This window comes from Neocloeon triangulifer, unplaced genomic scaffold (genome assembly GCF_031216515.1).
Source record: "Neocloeon triangulifer isolate White Clay Creek 2 clone unplaced genomic scaffold, ASM3121651v1 ptg000001l, whole genome shotgun sequence".
Taxonomy (NCBI): Eukaryota; Metazoa; Arthropoda; class Insecta; order Ephemeroptera; family Baetidae; genus Neocloeon; species Neocloeon triangulifer.
Window position 1 is genome coordinate 9,333,313 of NW_026775544.1, and position 14,580 is coordinate 9,347,892.

General features: G+C 36.4%; 1 protein-coding gene across 6 annotated transcripts in view; it reads right to left on the reverse strand.

Annotated features, from left to right (window-relative positions):
* Window positions 1–14,580, reverse strand: part of LOC132195049 (uncharacterized) — a 151,709-nt gene that overhangs the window by 105,317 nt on the left and 31,812 nt on the right. For 2 of the 6 annotated variants that reach the window (XM_059616769.1, XM_059616803.1), the window contains exons 3-4: window positions 13,707–13,751; window positions 5,728–6,067 (exon numbers count right to left, since the gene is read on the reverse strand). The gene's annotated coding sequence lies outside the window, so the exon portion shown is untranslated. The remainder of the gene's footprint in view (window positions 1–5,727; window positions 6,068–13,706; window positions 13,752–14,580) is intronic. The other 4 variants (XM_059616763.1, XM_059616778.1, XM_059616796.1 and 1 more) reach the window with 3 other exon arrangements.

A 14,580-nucleotide genomic window follows, 5' to 3' on the forward strand; every position in this document is an offset into this window, starting at 1 on the left:
TATATTTTCCATCTTCCCTCTACAAAATTAATATTGGATAATAATTTTAGACTTTAATTTTACCTCTTTGTACTTATGATTGGTAAATAATTAATAACATTTACAAGTTTAATAAGTTGATTCGCTTCAAACAAAGTAATATTTTCCAAGTTTATTATTTTCGAATTAACAACTTGGGCAACAAAATCTTAAAATAATAAACCAGAGTGATGAACCAATTGAACGATGAAGCATCGGATTTGAGGAAAACTTGACTGAATGAGTTTACGTGTGAAAGATTGTTCCCCAGTAATAAATTAAAAATTTTTTTTCAACAAATTACACATTAAAAATAATTAGGCGATCAGATACCAGTTGATCCCTGGAATGAGATATAATCAAGACTTTTGATATCCTTTTTTATTTTCTCTTTTTACGCTTCTTAACCACCTTGCAATCTGAAATGAAGAATCCACCCTATTATTTATAAATTTTAATTCATAAGCAGCACAACCCACGAATTTCACCATTTACCATATATTTAGCAAAATAACTTTTAGAATGTAAAGCACGTGGACAGTTTTTTCCACTTAAAATTAGGTCACTACTAAAAGCACAATGCATTTCATACATTTGCATTGCTATCAAGCAAAATACGTGTATATTTCCGTCGCCGTACACTCGCCTGCCTGTTAATTAATAATGTAGAGTGCACGGAGGCGTGAGAATAATTAGCATACATTTTCATCAGCGCAGAAATATAAACAAACGCACACGCTCCACTAAATTAAATAAGGCTGCTGCTGCTTTTTTTGAAAATTGGTAGGTCGACTCCATTCAAATGAAACTGCGGGGTCCCTGCAAGTCCTAGGGGATTTAATTCAGCGCAGAGATTAGAGCCGAAGCGCCCGCGCCTGTGTATATGTTTGTAAAGATAAACCCCTGTTTAGCGAATGACGACTTTAAAAAAGCAGGTAGCTCTTTCACCTGCGCTCTTGCACGCAGAACAGAAGGCGCAGGGCTTTGCCCAAAGCAATCACACGATTTTCTCTGTGCCCTGCCTATATTAAGGGTGCTTTGAAAGAGATATTGCGACAAAGGGCCGCACGTGGGCGAAATGATTATCAATGTTGGCAACATGTTGAAATTCTAAAAACAAAACCCGCACGTTTTTATTAACTTTGGGAAGTGCAGGAGAACTAGGAGTGATTAAGAGTGGATGAAAGTATTGAAATTAAAAATAAAATGTATTTGGTAATTTAAATGATTGGATTTTGTTTTAAAAACAATTATTTTTAAAATATTTACATAAATTTTTTTTTTAATAACTTTATTCAAAAACAAAATCTTTCTTTTTATATTTTTGCTTTTTATTTTTAGTTCTTTAAATTTATTAAAAACATGAATGTTTTATATTGTTAAGACAGATATTGTCCGTTGGTACCCTTATTTGCAGTAAGTGCAATCATTTATTGCAATATATTATAAAGTAATAATACTTGTTTGATATTTTAGTTAGTAACAAAAACATGTCAACATAAATATTATTGTACTTCTCTCTACAAACACATGACATTAATTTTTTGGCATTATAAATAAAAAAATAAAATTATTTTTTAGGCTGTGGATTAAAACTAACAACGTTAAATATGCACACCACATTGAAATGAAAATTATTTCTCATGATTCAATTAATTGATTTATTGTTTATATGGTATTTCTGAAATTCAATTTAAAACTAACACTCGCTAAGTAAGTTTGAAGCTACTTTTAAGGAAACTATACAAAATTTATCCACTTCATCAGCGGCACATCAGACAAATTATGTCCGTCCAATTCCACTCTCGTCGCTCATCATCATTAGAGTGAGCTTTGGATCGCTCCATTCACAGCCGCTCCTCGGCTTTTTCTTTTCGTAGATAACCGAACGTATCGAGTTTCAAAAGAAAGACACAAAACGCCCCAGAATAAGAAACTTCTTGCGCCAGGCAAAGAAGACTCCTTTAGCAGTGGCATGTGCGGCGTTATCGCCACAAAAGTTTTTCTTGCTGCGACGGGATTTCTACGAATTAACGTCCTTCCCCGCGCAATAAAGAGACAAGTCGCGTTGCTAATGGAATGAAATTTGCATACAAACATGATACACTCGGTAATGAGAGTCAAAAGAAGCTGAGCGGCATTCCTTCATTACGGCCGTGAATTTTCTCCTCAGCATTAAGAATGCATTAAGCAAAAACGGCGAGTGGGTTTTTTTTCACAGAAGCGGCTCTGGTTTCATCAGCATGTGGAATTAAGCCGCAAGCTTACACCTTTTTCCACCCAGAATCGGAAGAAACTGCAAAGCCATACAACTTTTCCTCACGCCACAAAGGCACACGTACTTTGCTCGACACATGTTTTTGCAGAGTGTATACACCGAACAATTTGTTGGCTCTGTTCTGTGTGCAGCCGAGGGAAAAATCATTATTTTCGCTAGACAGGTATCCACTCAAAAATAAAATGACGTTTCCTTTCAATCATTTTTGTTCTTTTGGTTTCAAAAAGTGAAAAACCCACGCAGTTTTTAATTCAAACACCATTTTAGAAATGTTTGTAATTCATGATATTTCGATTAATTCCATTTTTTAAACATGATAAAGTGCAATAATATAATTTATAACATTGTCTTCAAATCTTCCACTCAGTATAAATACTTGTTTATTATTACTTGAAAAATGAAAAAAAAATGTGAAACAATTCAAATTAATTAAATGTACTGTGAATTTCTTTGAGTTTTGAATTCTTTTTCTAAGATTTTATTTGCGCAGTAGCCAGTCAGTACTCTTTCCGAACATGGTCTTGAAATAACGGGATCAAATTTGAAATTTATGAGGTCGGCGATATGAATAAAATGGTTATCTTCAAGGGCGTGTCTCCTTACTATGAATGTATTTTATAATGATCATCGGCCCATTAGACTAACAGAGTTGGGCCTGTTCTCTGCTCTCGCTCGTCATCCGCACCAAGAGTTATTATCCGCCATTTCTTCATACCCTCCTACACCCTCTCTTTGCCGTTGGAGATTCGTGATAGGAATATATGTATGGAAAGCGTTAGGTCTCATTAAGTATGAATTTTAACAGCCCACCTCCCGCCTTTACACGCATTTCCAGCTTTATAGCCAGGAGACAGTCAAATTCTGGTGCTCGCAGTCTCGCACAAGCGATTATGCTAATCTAGCATTAGATCCGCAGCGCGACGTCGGATAGTTAAACATGTGTTAAGCGGTCTTAATTTGTTTATGTTGGGACGCCCAAAATCCTGCATAATTGCACGACCCACCTTGTAGTAATGAACAGACGCTAAACACAGACGTAATAATTTTATTTTATTAAACTAATCATTAAATGGTTTCATCATATAAATTGGATAGATTTTGGCAAATTCTAGGTTGATTTGAATTTATGATTTATGCATCAGGAACACAAAAATTGGTAAAGAAATGATGAATGTACTTTTTTCACAAAATTAATTTTTTCCAACAAGTTAACTTTTTTCGTTATGACATAATTATTTTCATTTAAATTGACTCTCAATCAAATTACGTCTTGTTCATATTTGACCAAGGAAAATTGGAAAGCTAAACCACAGTTGCCACATTATTAATTTATCTTCGAATTTGTCTTTTCTAAAGACTTGTGTTTGATTTTCGTCTAACAATCAGCCACCCAAATGGCACTCATGAATAATTGAGCAGTTGTTTCCAAATGGGAATATAAAATCAATTTGCGTTTCCTCCAAGAGGCTTTCCAGCAGTTCCGCCGCACGCACAAATGGTTTCTTTTCTCAACTAAAAGAATCCAACTTCACGGACCGACGGCGACATTTTGTCTTGAAACGGTCAAAGGTCCGACGGCCTCCGTCCTTCCTCTTTGGAAAGTCCGCGCACAGATCAGCATCATTGGGCCGCGTTTATTGGATGTGATCAAAATTTCAATTACGCGTGCTGGCACAACTGCTGAATTATTTATACCGAGAGACAGTCTGTCTGCGCGGCATTCCACCCTTATCCCTCTATTTTTCTACCTCCATCTCTTTCTTTCTCTCTCTGCACCTACACCTCTTTTTCTCCCCTTGCTTTATTGGAAGCGCTGCTTTTAAATCAAGACCTCTACCTCACGCCATACACACAACACAGCAAGGCAATAAATTGATTCTTTCAATAGGAAAGGCACCCTACAAATTTGTATGTATGTATGAATGCGCCTCAAGTCGAAATGAAATTGTATGGGACTGGAAATCTACATGGATTTGAACGGCATATCTGCATACAATGAGGGCCGTGACAGCAAAAGATTGGGTATATGACATGATTTTTGTGTGAAGGTGCTACTGAAAAAAAATATTTTGAAACGATTGTTGAAAAGATCCATACATTGTTTCTGCAAGCTTGGAAAATTTTAATTAATTTATTTATTTTTGTTATATCTTTTAATTAATTTTGTATGTTTGAGCAGAAATTAGTCGATAAATTTCCATAAATAATGGTAATAATTATTGAAGGTATATTAAAAAAAAAATGAACAGTATTTTACCGTTTCATTTAAAAACACGTGAATTGACAGGCTTAAGAATATAAAATATTTGAATCCGGATGGATTTTATGTATTTCTGTCAAATAATAAGATCCTAGACTTCTAGGCATTTATTTGTTTTTCGTTATAGGAATACATAGAAGCGCATAGAAGCAGCCTCTAAATTTTCCAGTGGTGAGCATTTTTGAATAGATTAGTCTGTGCTCAATGGCTGCTACTCAGAAAACAGTAACTGATAGATCTGCCAATATTTATATTTTAATACATCTAAATTTAAAGAAAGTACTGAAAATCTTGCGAAACGATCAATCAGCAAGATTTAAAAGAAAAAATCCTGAAAATCAATAAAAAAGGAAATTTGTATGAATTTTAATTGTAACCAACTATTTTTGTCCTGCACTATGCCAATGGGAAATAAAATTTTTTTGGTATATTTTTCAAAATAATAAATTTAAAGTCTGTGATGAGATTGAAAGTCACTAAAATAAAAAAGGTTTTGATCTCGTGAAGAGCAATCTTGCACAATGGGGCGCGTAAAAGGTTTTCCCCGCTTTGAATTACGGCAAGTGGAGGTCAGAGACTTCTTTTTCCTGCTGGAAAAAGAGGCACCTGCTGTTTTAATACTCGCCTGCAGAGACGAGAGAGGCAAAGCGAGAAACAGAATGCACTGGATGACACTTGAAATATAATATATGCAAATGTAAAACGGACTAGTACTGCTGCTGCTGATTTTATGCCGGGCACTCTTTGTGCCTCGTTTTTTTATGGCTCGGGCAAAAAGCGGCTGTGTTTAATGTAGCAAGGAGCTGCTTTTAAAGTTTTTCATACTTCAAAGAGCTCGAGCCGCTGCTGCGAAATTATCCGGCAATCAATAAAAAAGTTCATGACGCGTACAAAGTCCGCCGCAGGTGAAAAGTCGTTTTGTGTATTTTAAAGTAGTAGTGCCGACAGCAGCGGACGAGAGAGGATTTTGAAATAATAAAACGCGGCAGGGTGTTGCCGGCGAAGAGCAATAAATTAGCCTGTCTCGACGATGCGAAATAATTAACGCTGAATTATAAATTACCCGCTCAGCGGCAGGTGCATTGAGAGCGTAATAAAATTTGTCATCACCGTACTATATATACAGGGGGCCCGCCCTTGAGTTTTGATGAATGGAAAAAAGAACACTCACCTGCTGGGCGCTTCAAGAATGGCCGCTCGGCACTACTTTTCTTTCAAGAGTCACAGAGTTGGCGAACTGGAGTAACGCACGATTTGTTTTTATTTTTTATATGGAGCACACGTGATGCTTCAGAGGGTGCGGGAGCTGTGTTGACTGCGTCGAGGCGGAAGGGCGACTGGCGAGCGGGTGAGATTCGCCGCCTCCGATCGCGGCGCCGCAAACCGAGGAACATGAATGCGCGCATGCCAAATACTTTCGTCACAAAAATATTATTAAATTCCGCCCGTTTCGCCCGATTATTGCTCCCCGGTCTCGTCCGTCGAGCAGCTGAGAACGTATACCAGATTTCCTGAAAGCAATCGTGTATTTGTCGTTATTGGAATAGAATATCTGTGCCGTTGGTCTTTTTCAGACGACATTGCATAAAATCCGGCGCAATAGGATAGTTTGAAAATTGCACTATTCGGAAGTTGGGCAAAAAGTATGGAGGTGTCAACCAGAGGATGAAATACATTTAATGCCTTTAATGATTTATCTGTGAGAAAGATTACTTGCATGAATATTAAGCTGAAATTTTGTAGGATTTTTTTAATTCCTCTTCTTATTTAAGCAAATCACAATAAAAATTGAGCTACATGTATGTATATTTTATGAAACGTTAAGACTGCACAAACACCTTAAAATCAAATACTTTACGCAGTTAATGACTCCTCATTGACATAGTCAAATCAAGTCATCACAACAATATAATTAGAGTTTAACGATTGTTGGAAATTTTAATCGCCATTGTTGCAAAGACTTGATTTGACTATGCCAAATCATTGTTGAATAATATTAGTAAAAGTATTAATAAAACATATTATATTTTACATACTATAAAGTAATTTATTTTCTAATACAAAGTATGAAAAGTTACAAAAATTAACTTTAAAAGAAGACGTTATAATTTTATTTTTTTTAACAAAACTTAAATTATTAATTATTTATTCCATTAATTATTTTGTCATTTCATAAATTTTGAAGCTAAATGGGGGGGGGGGGGGGGGAAATTTTATGAAGTAAATTAATATGTACTTAATTATTAGTAGATAAAAATATTTTAACGGATCCTTTGAATTATTATGAACTAAATTTTTAATATCAGAATGCGGCGATGAAATTTCACTTTCTATTTCAAATTTATGTCAGATAATAATTTTGATTTTTGATAATAACTTTAAATTTTAAACTACTATTTTTTAAGCATCGACCATTTAGGAATCGAATAATTTTTTGTATCAAATATACCAAAAATACATCTTAAGCTAAAGGGCTATGAAGGCAAGACTAAGCTTAAGCTTTACACGGTTTTCATTGAGAATAAATAAGAATGAAAAGAGCGAAACCTTTGAGAACCAGGACTGTTTTACTTACAAATTGTTTGAATCAATCCCAGCGAGACGCAAACATTTTAAATAAACGCAAAGTGTTCTTTGTTTGTGTTTGCGCTTTGCTGCAATTTCGCGCTATTTGCATGTTATGTACCGTTTGCGAAGTGGCAGGCTAACAAACAACGCAACAACGCTTTGCTCGGTGCTGCATTTGAAGTCGAGCGAAATCAGCAGCTAGAGCATAAAACTGCAAGAAAATTCTTCGCAATCAAAAAATGCAGAGCAAAATTTACATTTTCCAGCGTTTCAACGAGATTTTTTTTAAGATAAATTTACGAACATGTGCTTATAAGACTCAACCTAATGCTAAAAAACAATAAAATGCGTCACTCTTTCACGGTCAAAAACATTCATGTTAGGGACGGTTGAGCTGAGTAAAAAGGCAAAATTTAATTTATCTGTCAGTGCTAGTGGCCAGTACGAGCATCACTCAACAGCTGGTGCTCTGAGTAATATGAACTCCCACCGAATGAAAAGACTTTGGTGCATGGTGTGCCTTGAGCAGCTCAAAGTGGTTCTCCCAGTTGATATGATAAAGAGATAAGCTGCCGGACTGACAGTCGGGAAATGCTCACCATGCATGAAGAGGATTTTTGTCATCTGTCAGCAAGTAAGAAAGATCACATTCATTTTTTGACCGGCAGACGTCCCACGCTGCAGTGTAGCAAAAATGCAAAAAAAGGAACTCTACTATTTAAAAAACTCCCTCGCTGGGTCAATTTGTTCTTTAAAACTTTTCCTTAAACTAAAAGTGAGAGATAAAAGGAAAAGGTCGCGAATAAGGATTACTTTAATTTATCTGATTTGAGGTCTCTCGCAAGTTCCTCTAATCTGGCCGTTTTTATCGACCCCCGGCCACTCGCTACTTCCTTTCACTTTTGGCCATAATGCTCGGCAGAGAAGTTTTCCGAGCTACTTTGTTCCACGATATCAGGGATTTGAGTTTCAAATTCTATAAGTGGGCTTGCTTAATAAGCCTCTCTTTTCTTTCAGCTTCTCAAGGGGTTCGTGATATCGCGTAACGCGATCGATCGAATTTTGCTTATTAAATCATGAGATTTAGCTGAAAAAATATCATAACAATCCACCAGTTATCCACCCCTGGGAGGACAAAACATAAAAAAATATAGCCAATCAACCCTTTTGGCCTGCGAGCATTATGAAAATAATTGGAACGGAAGGGACGTACTCCATCAACAGTAGATTTGAATATCAATCACAAACAAAAGCAAAATGCTGAATGGAAGCAATCAAGATCATGCACGGAATGAAGGAATAGAGCGTTTTATTTTTCAACGCTCAAAGTCAATTTCATCAAATTTCCGTTCCTCGTTTCATATCAAAATAAAAACGTTATTAACACCGTCAGAACGAGATGGATGAAGTAATCAATGAACCGATGCTTTATCCCGTGAAACTGAATTTTTCCAATAAATTACTGCATTATTGACAATTTATTCGTATTTACACGACTTTATAAATTACCATCACGCTCATCACTTATGCATAATGATGTCAGCAATGTTTTAATAATAACGGTATTATTATTGCTGTTTATTTTCCCACATTATTACGATTAAAAAAAAAATGAAACCATATCAGATATCAATAATGAAAATAAAAAAATAAATATGACAGATTTTGAATTTTATTCACTTTTTAAAAAAAAATAGTGCTTTTTTTCTACGATTTTCAAGCTTTTCATAGACTTGAATGACCTCACTTGCCTGTGATTGTGTCCAGTGGTCCGGCCAAGTGAATATAACTGACTAGCTTTCCAGCCTTGGTGGACCCTTGGCTGGCTACTTTTGCGCCATAATATGGTGTGCATAATTCAAAATAACACCAAAATTGTGCCAAAGTTTGCTCGTAAAACAGCTTCGCAAAAATGAAAGTTATTTTAAAATTCAGAACATAAAGCAGAGGCATTAAATTCAGCGCGCTGTATCAAATTTATTATCTACCAAATGACCCACTGCATCGCGCACAACAGGCAAAAACATTCAGCGCGGCCAGAAGGAGAAAAAAGAATTCGTTCATATACGGTATAGGACTTGAATTTTATTACATTATGCTGTATAAAATAGGGCGCGCGCTGCTTCGGGCCACAATAATAAATAATTTTAGCCGCTGCCTTTCCAGCATAACACCCACTCTAAACATTGTTCCGCTGCAATTACATTATGCAGAGAGCGCATTAAGTTTTTGGCACCCTGCTCAACACTTTGCTATTAACTGCGGCCTTTTGTTTTCAGTGCATCACAAATTTTAAAAACACACAGACCTCCAGACAGACAAAACACATATTTCCAACGATGAGCATTTCAATTTATTTCAATTACCAACCACTCTGAAAAGAAGCTCCTGAGAGGGGAAGATTTATTTACGAATTCCTCGATAAACTCTCGGTGAGTGGCAGGGGAGGAAAAAATATATATAAAAGGCCCTATTTCTCCCACATCTCCATTCAGCGTCTCCACCGAGCAATTATTGCCTCAGCTGGCACGAATTCCAAGTCTTTGTGTTGAAAAGGGGCGGCGGGAGAGATGCGGCCCGGGGCGCGGAAATCGGCGCCCTTTGCTCTTCTCGATCAATTTTCACACCTTGAATTAATAATGGGGCGGCGCGCACTCGTTCCTCACCGGGGCTAAAGTAAGCATTCGCCCTCCCAATATATTATCGCCGCGATTATCTAGCGGCAGAAAAGACAGATAGCAAAGTGGAAGTAGGTTTAATAAAGCCGCTCTGATTTATTTAGCCCCCGGCGCGGTGCGAGGAAAGGGGCCATTGTGACCCGAGCTGGAGCTAAAGAGAGACCGGCAGGCACACAATGAATGTGTGTTATTATGTGCTGCAAGCAAGCAGTCGATGCTGGCGAGTGAGCGAGCGAGCGATTATATGGGTAAGCTGCACTTGGCACTGAATGCACAAGTGGAGAAGCGCGGGCTATAAATGGAGAGCGATTGTTTCTATACAAATTGCGCACTTCACGCCACCGCCACACGCTCCCTCGGTTGGCCCACACACCCTAATTGGGTGGCAAATTAAGCTGCCGGACTATCCAAACGGTTCAATACATTTCGGGTGGAAATCTTGCTGTGGTGAGTTGGTCTGCATTCACAACATCGTCAGTAGCTAATAATATGTTGTGAGTATTTGAGGATTTTTTGAAATGATGCCCGATTACATTAATTTTGTAACAAAATGCATTAAAATACATAACATCAGCTTCTGTGGAAAATATTTTTTAATATCATTAGATGGATAGTTATACTCTCAACCATTATTTTATTTAATTTTAAAATATTACAATAGTCCGTCAAAAAAATTTAAAACAAGTTTAAAACAAATGAAAATATTTTGAAATGTAAGTATCAAATTATGTAAAAAAAATTAAGTTATTTTTAAATATTACATAAATAAAACAAAAGTTATTTTTGTTAAAATTTTTAATATTGTGTTGAAATTTAAAATAAATACCAATTAACAAAAATATTAATATTTTGTCAAGAAATTTTTGCTTACAATTGCTTCTTCTATAATTATGCCGACGTTAAAAATAAATTATTGTTCCTCTCCAATTGCTCCGAAATTTATTATATGAACAAAATGATTTCTCTGGTGAGTCTGGTGACAAAGGCTACGCATCCCCAAACTATGTTGGTACACGGCTGCCGTCAGAGCCCTGTGGCCTTATGGCTTGGGCGGAAGACATCTTTTTTTTGGCCAACATAATAGATCTGATGCTCAGCCTTTGTCTGGTGATCAAAAAGTATGACTGTATTGGTAATTAGTTTAGATTTTTACCTTTAACAACTTCTTAACCTTTCCTGCGCTCGTATGAATCAAATTTATACTGTATGCAACCGGCGTAGCAAATATGAGAAGCCAGTTGCATAATTTTAATATTCCAGGAGTTTTTGTGTGGAAACTTCCCAAGTAAAAATTTTTAACTGATAATGAATTAATAAATTTTTATTCAAAGCAAATTTTGTGGACATAAAAGAACATTCAAACTAATCCAATAATATTCATTCAACCAAAATTATCTGGTCGGATAATCCTCAACTCCATTATAATAAGAAAGCTAAATCCTCCTTTTGAGACCAAAAATAGATTCCATATCCGTAAATATTGTGTATTTCAACCCTCTATTATCAAGTGAAACTCAATAAATATTTAAAAAAAGAAAGTGCAGAGCTCGGCGATAACGGGGATTTAATCTAGAGGCTTTGCAAAAATCCATGGTGCATATTTTTCTCTCTTCCACGCCGATGGGCTTATAAATTCAATAATAAAAAAGGATGGCCATTCCACCGGCGCCGCCCTGCTACTATTCTCAGAAGCATTCCCCGATAAAGTTGGTTGCTCAAATTTCTGTATCGTAAAAAAACGCATTCAATTGGGCATACGAAGAATCGATTTGGTCGGTCTGGCGCTCACAGCTCGCATTCAGACTCAAGTCGGAAATGTACAAACACTCTCGCCTGATGGCGAGGAGAGGCCCGCCCGTCGCGGTGATAGCGAAATATTGACTGGATTCGCGAGCCGAGAGACGCCGGAAGTTGACCTTGGCACCATCACTCGCAAATGGGAACACATTCTGGTGACAAGGCTGGCAGAGCTTGTGTTCGGTCGGTCTGTTCTCAGATTTTATCAGAATGCGTGTCGACGTGCCTCTCGGCACCTCGCTAACCCATTTTTACAGGATACATGTCTTTGTGGGCACATATAGATCTTTCCGCAGATACACTCGCAGCTCGTTCAGACGCTCGTTTGCTTGATGGCAAGGGAATTTCGTAAAGAGGTGCTCTACATTGCTGCGTAAAAGAATTTGAACCCAGATAACAAGAGATCTCGTACAGGTCATCATGCCATTTGCACTAGAGAAATAGTTTAATTCCATTATTTACTACATTGACATGTATCTAAAATTTATCTTAATTTCACGGTGTGATGAGAAAAAATATAGCGTGGCTGCAAAAAATGCAAACAACTTTGACAAAAATAGGACGAAAACTATGGTAAATCGGGGGGGGGGGGGGGGTCAGGCAAAGAATAGTAAAAAATTCTCAATGAAGATATGCGATCGGCCTCAGCCTTCCCGTCACAACCCTTCTTTCTTTTCAGGCAATATTATTTTAATTTCTGTTTTAATAATATTATTTAATCAATTTAATATTTTTTAAAATTCCACAGTCAATATTGATATAATCATGTCCTTTTTCTTTTTCAATATGTACATTGTATATTTTATTTTTAGTCAATAATCACATTTAATTTGAACAAAATTATGAATAACTGCTGTTCATCAGGTTAATTTGTTCAAAATGCCAGTAAAATAAATTCTTAAAAATAACATAAAATATAATAATAAATAAGGTTATTAAGGCTATTGCACTAAAAATTGGAGCCTTCATCAAACTTACCAAATTTCCTGCAGGCAATTATTCAAAATTTTATTGAAAACAAACGGAAAGTGGCGCTACGCTGTGATTATTTGATCGCAATCAGTCGCGGTGAGCACACAAGTGGGATGCAAACTAATTTCCGAGTGTCATAAAATACCACTCACTGCTGTATGTGCGCAGCTCATTTATTTTCTGTTTAATCAGCAGCACCCCCACCCGACCCGCCAGCACCTCCCTCCCGTCTAGGCTAAAATTCACTATAAAATAATAATAATAATTTCGTCGCGCCAACAAAACCATCGCGCAGTTTCATTTCCTTTCATTAAATCGATGGCGCATGCATTTTGAAAATTATGTATTATCGCGTTCACGCTTGGGCAATGCTGTGAGCACGAAAAGGAAAGTGAATTTTAGTGAATGGGCACACGTCGTATTTCAACGCGTGCTTCCTCGCCAGTTACCGGCCCCTGCTCATTTGAGCGCGAGCATCCAATCTTTGACTCGGCAGGCAGCCGAGCTCCGGCGAACGCGGCAAGGCATATGCCAGATCAATGCCTTTAAAGCAACCGGCGCTGAGACTCGCTGGGCTTGTGTGAGGAACATCGTTCGCCCGATGAAAAATTGTGCCGCACACGCCTGTCTGCGCCTCTTTGTGCACTTTTGGCAACGGTTATCACCCTCCAGCCAATTACACTTTCATTTTTCTTTTGAATTTCCACAAAGGCTTCGTTCTGCCCATAAACACTTTAAATCGTTTTTGAAGTTGACGTAGAATAATAAAACCTAAAGGGGTAAAGTTCAAATTTGTCTTTTGTAACGCATCTTTTCAATACATATTAGTTTTTCAATTTTCTAATACGTAAATATCAAATCATAATATGAGGACGATTCAAAAGCCTAACCAAGCCCATGGCTAAACTGACCGGCCATTTAAATCGAATGGCGAGTTATGTCAGCTTCGGATGTAAGTTTAGCTTTTCAAATTTTTCTATCGCTCTCGGCTCACGTTATAATTAAAAAAATATTAATTTTCCTTTTTTATTATAGAGAAAATGATAGAATATACGGAACTGAAAATTAGAAATTTTGATTATGCGCTGCATAATCTGTTTGCCCATTGGCAAGCGCTTGTAAGTTTAATGCCTACCTTGATCTGCTGGCCGCTCTTCCTGCAGTCCAGAAGAAGCTCTTTCTGGAACAATTACATTTTTTTTCACTTGTGAATTAATTAAAAGAGATCCCTATTAATCGGCGATGACATTTACTGTCTAAATTCACAAAAAAAAAACTTTTTAAACTTTTCTCCATGCTTTGCCTCATGCTGCACACACAAAACACATATCACTGATGAATTTATTTATTTATCTAAGAAATGATTGATGACTTGGAAAATTACACACGCACCTGATTGGCCAACCTCCTGACTTAGGCAATTTTTGCATATTAACGGCGGGAAGGGCACGCGTGTCATTGCAATAACTACTGCCAAGCAGATCAATTTTTTATTTATCTACCAAAATGGTTATTTATTTTATTTAGAGCCACAAAATTCTGAAATTTTAATCCATTTCTTTTAATTGAATGAAATTAAATCAACTGAGATATACAGAATAATTATTAAGAATTAAAACAAATTTAGAGTTATTTCAAGATATTTTCAATTTTAAGAAAGCGCATAAATTTCTTGCTTTCTGCAAATATTAAAAATATGTTATTTAAATTAAATACATATTCCAGCAGTAGCTAAAATAGTGTTAAAGAGCGTTCAGAAGGAGATAACTAGATTAAATTTAATATATACGTCAAAATGATATTGTATGTGTGTATTTCAATTCTTTCTTATGTAAATAAACCCAAAAATTCAACTTAAATAATAAATTTTCTTGAATATAAACTACTAAATTGCTGTATTCTATAAAAAAAAGTAATAATAAAACTTCATAACAAAAAAGAGTGACTAATTTTACGAGCTTGATTAATTCATTTTATGAAACGTTCTGTTGGGGAGCAAAAGCGCAACA